Source organism: Austrofundulus limnaeus, unplaced genomic scaffold (genome assembly GCF_001266775.1).
Source record: "Austrofundulus limnaeus strain Quisiro unplaced genomic scaffold, Austrofundulus_limnaeus-1.0 Scaffold389, whole genome shotgun sequence".
In the NCBI taxonomy this organism is placed as follows: Eukaryota; Metazoa; Chordata; class Actinopteri; order Cyprinodontiformes; family Rivulidae; genus Austrofundulus; species Austrofundulus limnaeus.
The window spans coordinates 200,685-207,770 of record NW_013952791.1 but is presented as its reverse complement, the minus strand read 5'-3'; the positions used below and the strand labels follow the sequence as shown (position 1 = coordinate 207,770).

Below are 7,086 nucleotides of genomic sequence, written 5' to 3'. Positions count from 1 at the left end.
AGAGAGAGAGAGAGAGAGAGAGAGAGCGAGAGCGAGAGAGAGCAGTCCAGTGCTGGAGCTGAGCCCAGTGCAGGGGTGGGGGAAAGTGCCAGCAGCGCACGCCTCCGACACTCTCCACACTGCGTGCTTGTGGAGTGAGTTTTAGTGGATGTGGTCAGTGCGGGGGTGGGAGAAGTGGAGAGGGAGAAGCAGTTGGAAGGACGGATGGAGGAGGAGAGCGAAAACGACTCTTCAATACCRGGCAACATCCAGTGGAGGGGATAGGAGGTGAGAGTTTAGAGCAGATAAGTGTGAGAGCAACTGTGAGAAACTTTCAATGTGAAAGAGCAGTTGGGAGCTGCTGAGCATATGTGTGCATCTGTGTGTGTGTCTGTTTGTGTGTGACTGGGAGTTCGTATGGTGGCTGTCTTGCTAAAGTTGACAGCCAGTGTTTTGCGGAGTGGGATCGTGGTCAGCCACTCTCTCACTATCAAAGTGACGACAGGGTGAGAGTCTGGACGATTCTGTTCACAAATAAACTGGCTTGGAAAAACTTATTCAATGAACCCCCAGAAACTTCATCCAGCTGTTTTTACAAAGCTTAAAGTTGTCAAGATCGAACTGAGAGATTGATATTAAGCAATTGAACACAATCGTCTAGTTAGGGGTGCTGATGCAGGCCTCTGCATGGTCCTAAATCAGCTCTCAGTGTTGCAGTTGTGGGAAGAAAACTGCTTCAGTCTGTTCACAGCTTTGAATCTGCCCCCACTTCTTGTCACAACCTGCTGAAGAGAACTTTTCACCCAAGAAATTATTGTGTGATTGGTCCAAAGTTCATGAGCGTGTTTGTTTATGCTCACAACGCTTGGATGATGCATTTTGCTTCAACTACTCTCTTCAAGAATCCAACTGCTGTACCCAGAAGCAGACATAAAAATGGTCAAATGGTCAAAAACTCATGGATGGAGATGAAACAGAAGTTGTGCACAGAGGAATCCATCTGACAAAAACTTTAACCGGGRCAGATTTGTGGACAAAATAACAGTGGATATCTGAGTTTTTGTTTTTTTTTTCCAGTGTGTTGAATTCAGCGGGAAGAAGCCTCACACAGTGACATATACCACAGCAGGAGCTTTACGTTGTGCATCTCAAGAGCTATGAAAGGTGTGTTTGAGACATTGAACAACCACATGACCACGCATCAATTGTTCAGCTTCAAATTGAGTCTAACAGGGTTRCAAGTTAAATTTAAGACTTTTAAAGACTTTTTAATGCCAACTGAAATTACTTTTAAGACCAGTTTAATAATAAACACAAATGACAAAAAAAAAAAGCTGTGGCAGAAACTCATGAACCAAAGTATTTTTGGTTGAAGTATTCAAATATTGCTAATAGATCCAAGTGTTTTTATCCATATATAAATGCTTTTTCATCAAACATAGCAAAAACATTCTTAGCAGTCAGTTTAACGACCCAAAATTTGGAGTTTTAGGACCCACAGTGGGGTCTTAACCCCACTTTGCTGCAGATGAAACCTTGAAGTGTCTGTGACGTCAAGTTTTTGTAAGAAAAGTGAATGCATTGTTTGAAAGACAACATTATTAACATATTACAAAATGAATTTCACGTTGCTCAGATGGATCAGTTGTTGAGATATTTGCATGTGAAATAACAGGAAATGATGTCGAAGGGGGATGTGTGCATGTGAATATTAAAAAAAATAAATGTTACCAATTATTTTAACATTTGAGCTGAATTACAGTCATCCTTTTTACAGCATTTTAAGACTTCTGAAAGACTGATTTAAGACATTTTAAGGCTAATTAAGGTCTTATTTTTGGATTGATTAATTCRATACMTTTTAAGACTTTTTAAGGATCTGCAGGAACCCTGGTCTAATGAGCCCTTTAGACTAGGACAAACTGACCACATTTCCTCACTCTGTTCCTGTCTTCACTCACACTCTATATGYTTGTTTTTGTAATTATTCCRATCATTGAAAGGGTTTTATTTTGTATTTCTTCCTACAGAAACTACACCTGGACCCGGAAACAAGCTCCACTTTGTGCCAAGGATGTGCCACTCTTGCTCTCAATAAACAGGGACCAGATAGCAAATAAAAGCAAAAACTAACTGAAGTTATTCACAAAGCCATCTTTTCAGAGAGAATTCCCAACATTCAAAAGGTTCACCACCAACAACGAACTCTTGCTCGGGCAGTGATGTAGGAGAGGTGATACTGTAGGTGTCTGACAGCAAGAGATAGCCATGTCTAGAAGACTTCCTGGAGAGATGTTTTATGGACACAGTAAAGAGGAAATTCAGCACCATCACAGCTAATTGCCAGAATTAATGTTTTTGTAGAAGATAAAAAGACATCTATCTGTCAAGATGTGAGTTGGCAGGTGAGCAGTACAGAGGAAAAAGCTTGGGTGAATGTGACACGAAGTAAAGAGGAGTACAGAAGTTAAATTCTTTTGGTAGTGGCTGGAGCAGATGGTACATCAATAGTTTATGAGTGGGCTTAGGTAAAGGTTTGGGTTTACCGAGGTGTGCTTGGTGTGATTTGCGCAGAGTAGCAGCCGTTTACTGAGTCGCTGGCCCAACCTTTGAAGAGCCAGCAAACATTCCAGACTGGGACACAGAAGGTGGGAGGACAGATTCAAAACAGAGGCAGCTCCGAGCCAGGACAAATGAGCTCCAGGTCCACTGCACTCCCTTTACACCCACTTGGGCAGTTACACACATTCCCTGTTCCCACAACACAGATTTAACTGCACAGACAATAAAAAGCAATGCCACAACACAGAACTGCTATACTGTTTCTTGTTTTTTTTCTTCCATCCCTTATTTTTCTGAGAGCTTAAATGTTTGCAATCAAACAGGAAGTCCGTATTAGCCCACTCCATAACAGTTCTTTTCTATTGCAGAGGACTGATTTTTCCCATAAAGACTAGACCAAATGCCTTTTTGTTGTTTCTTGGTTAAATAGAGAAAAAACAAGTGTTTCCTAAAGATTGAGCAAAAAGACGCAAATTTTTGCTAATAACTTGGAAAGTCATAAAYATTTTATTCTTTGAACCCTACACAAGGGAGTTCTACACTCCTCAAGGAGGGCCATTTGTTCCAAGTCCAAACTTTGATKCTTACTGACCCTTTGTTATGTGGGAGCATTTCAGGGTCATTTGTTCACTGCTTTCCAACTTTATAGTCCTGGGGCATTAAACACTAACAACCACAGTAGGGTTCATCCATCTCAAACTCATCCACATATGCATCATTTGCATTTTATTATGCTTTTTCCTCATTTTTTTTGCCTTTTTTCTTCAGTTTTTTTAGTCATTTTCCTTTATGATACACACACTTATGAACGCACACACACAGTAAAGCACCCAAACACAAAAAGAGCCGCCCACAGCTGCGTCAGGCCATCTCTCTAACAATCCAATCTGTTTTCTTTCCCATGATGTTTCCCATTGGCACAGGGAGGAGAAAATCAGATTTACTCCCCCACAGGGCCCATGCAGTTGCACTGATATGGAAAATGATTTCAGTGCTGTTTGAGCCCATAAACATTATTTTTGGTCTCCCCTGTTAACGACACATTTCTTCCCAGCATTGTGGATCTCACAGACGAAGAGATGAGCGTAAGGGAGTAGGGGAAAAAAATGGAGGAGGAGGTAGAAAGGAAGGAGAGATGAATTCTCCAGGGTTTCACATACAACAGGGGAGTCCTTCACCTCTTAAACTGCATCCTGACATCCCGGATTGTTCTCACTCCCACCTTTTTCACACACATACACACACATGCAGGAACTCAAACAGCTAACAAAAAAAAAACTTAAGAACATCTTCTCGAAATACCCCCCCACCCACCCCCAAAAAAAGAGCACAAAGTTATCCCTGTAGGGGCTGAGTCAAAGAAAGATTACTCATTTCTCTATTCATCAAGTTGTCAGGCTGATTCTAAACACAATTGGCTCAAAGCAGCCCCAACAATATTTTCTCACACAATCGCTAATAAATTTCATTAAAGGAAATAAACAATCTAGCAGCCATGATTTTCCCCCCTCCTTAACACAATAATAAAATTTGTACTCTGAGTTGTAAGGTACAAACACTTCCTGGAGGCATGTTGTCRACGATGGGAGCACAATGTAGCCCCAAGTCCTACAGAGTCTTTAATATGACAGTGGTAAAAAGAGAAATATAAAGAGCATTAGTGAGGCACTAAACCCCTCGTTTAGCATTTATTAAAACTCACAAGCAGATCGGAAGGAGGAAGTAACCACACTGAACATGACTAAAATGTAATTTCTTTCTATGTTTTTTCCCCATTGATCTTTAAAAGTGCAGTTTCCAATATCTGCCTAGTTTTATGGGAAACAACAGATGGAATGCTGCGGATCTGGTTTGTTTTACAGCCGATGACTGATCTGTTTAAATCTGCAGGTTTTGTGTTCAGACTGGGGTTYGAAGGGTGACTAACAGTAGTCTGCGTGCCATGTTCCAGTTGAAAGCTAAGCCATCCAAGTTGTGGACACAAACTGCATAGTGGAAATGGGGGGGAAAAAGGGGAAGATTAAAACAAGCATTCAGCATTATACTCTCTAATTAGTCCCCTGTTAACTTTTGAACTTAATTGCTTAATTGAGATGTGGTTGGACTGGGCAGGTTTCCCCTCCCTCAGGGTGACCATACGGCTCCAGTGTTTCAGTCTCCCTCTGCCTGGCACAGTAGGTGGCTGCCTTTCTCTCCTTCTTTGTCTTTGTCTTTTTGAGCATCCCACCACTCCAGTGACAAGGAATAATGATGCCGCACAGGAGGCAGTAAAACTGTGTTTGGCGACTGTTTTCGACGTGATTGTACCCATGCACCGCACATATGCCTGTTCCACATCAAAGAAGAGCTTTGACTACCCGGTCCTGGGTGGTCCACGCATCTCTTCTAGGTAGATGGTGGAATAATGGAGGACGGGTGGACGTCTCCTCACTGCAGGCTGCTTGTTTCTGTTCAAGACGGAAGTCAGTTTGCTTTGGAGGACACCCGAGCTGCAAGTCGAGGGAGAATAAGAGTGCCTCAGTACATACACAGATAAACACACACAACCTCAGAGGCGTCACTTTGGTTGAGTCTCCCCATCCACTCTGGTTGATGTATAATGATACCCAGAACAGCTCATAAATCTGCATGCAGCTCGATCCATTGGAGCAGATTTTGCCTGCTGTCTTTCCTTTTTCACTTTCATCCTCTCTGCTCCTTTCGCTCCTTTGAGCCCCATCACTCAGTCTCCTTCTCAGTTTTCCYTCTTCGTCCTCACACCCTCTCCATCACTCTCCCGCCTTCCCCTGGTGCTCAGCTCCATATTTCTGTCCTCCCTCATCACCTCACGCTTTTCCCTCTGCTGGCATCATTCACATGTTTCAAAATGAAAACACTTTCCCTTTAGTTTTTTGGGGGGGCGGGAGGGAGGGTGGCATGATTTCAAAATCCACACTTCCTTCCTTGTTGTCCTACTTGTGCTCTTTTTCTTTTCTCTTACTCATCCATAAGGTTTTGTGGGAGTATAATAACTGTCTTGTTTTAGGGTCGTCCTACCCCTATCAACCCCCCAMCTCCATACATCAACATCCCAGCATTTAACTAGCAATGAAAATTGTTATAATGGGTTAGGGCAGGGGTGTCAAATTCATTTTCAYTGAGGGCCACACGAGTGCTATGGTGGCCCTCAAAGGGCCAGATGTAATTAACTTTCAATGTTTCTTTTTTAACTTTGAMTGAACAGAAATGGTCACATTCCTCTTCACATGGCTACGGCTGAGCACTGCTAACAAACAATAACTGAGCTCTAYGTGGTATTTCCTGCATAGAAACAGTGTTTTAACACATCCCTYAAACACTGAAAAGCACTGTGTGTGTGACTGACTAATGTGACATAAACAGTGGCGGAGAAAGTACTCAAACACTGTACTTAAGTAAAAGTACTGATAAATAGACAAGAATGTACTCTAGTGAAAGTAAACGTATCACATTAACATTTTACTTGAGTAAAAGTAAGTAAATACGTGCTTTTGAAAATACTTAAAGTATTAAAAGAAAAGTGCTTGCTTAAAGTATTCCCTAATGGTCTACAATGTAAAGTGGGCCTACTGTATGTATATTTTTAATACATCAATGATGCCATTTTAGTGAACAATGCTGCAGATGATGCATAGTTTTGTGTTTAACCTCTGACACTGTTCACACTTGGACTTGTGATTCCGTGCATCATCACAGGTTGTGACAACAGAAGCTTTAAATTTTGCCACCAACCTCCTCTATCAAACCTCAACAAGTCATTTTTTTTGAACCAGTTAACTTGAATAAGTCTTTTAAATAAGGCCAAGAGTGGCACATTTCCTCCTTGGTGGAAACCATCGTGGGCAAGCTGATGCTCTGCCTTTTTATGGAGGAGCGTCTAATGGTAATTTCCTGCTTTGCAGTGGTTCAGTGGACCAATTACACCAATTCCCCCTCTCGCCACTGATTCCTTTCACACTAAAAAAAAATCAAACAAACAAATAAACCACGAAAAAAATGTGAAGTGACATGAATGTAATTTGTAATTCTACACACTACAGAAATATAGTGGAGTAGAAAGTACAGATACTCAATGTAAAATGTAGTGGAGTAAAAGGCAAAAGTATCCATGATGAAACCTACTTAAGTAAAGTACAGATACATGAAAAACATACTTAAGTACAGCAACAAAGTACTTGTACTTAGTTACATCCCACCACTGGACATGAATAATACAGAAATACTATTAAAAGTAACAAGTAGGAGAGTTTTACTCTCTGTTGGGGAGGAACGTAAGTCACGTGGGCCTTGACTTTGACACATGTGGGTTAGGGTTAGCGCTACCATCTGATATTCATGGTCCGGTGCCTCCTTTTGGTTGTGCAGTGCAGCACTGGACATAAGAAGACTGCTCAGTCGCTGTCCTCGGGTTCCTCTTGGATCGGCCAGTAATACGATAAACTCCTGGAGTTATGTGTGTGTGTGTGTGTGTGTGTGTGTGTGTGTGTGTGTGTGTGTGTGTGTGTGTGTGTGTGTGTGTGTGTGTGT

At 41.8% G+C, this 7,086-nt stretch overlaps 1 protein-coding gene and 1 long non-coding RNA gene across 6 annotated transcripts in view; one reads left to right on the top strand and one right to left on the bottom strand.

Annotated features, from left to right (window-relative positions):
- bahcc1a (BAH domain and coiled-coil containing 1a) overlaps positions 1 to 7,086 on the bottom strand; it is a 73,644-nt gene that overhangs the window by 45,158 nt on the left and 21,400 nt on the right. The window lies entirely within an intron of this gene.
- LOC106528542 (uncharacterized) lies at positions 31 to 2,790 on the top strand. The gene is made up of 3 exons (XR_001311520.1): positions 31 to 267; positions 1,057 to 1,143; positions 2,010 to 2,790. It is a non-coding gene; the product is annotated as an uncharacterized LOC106528542 (long non-coding RNA).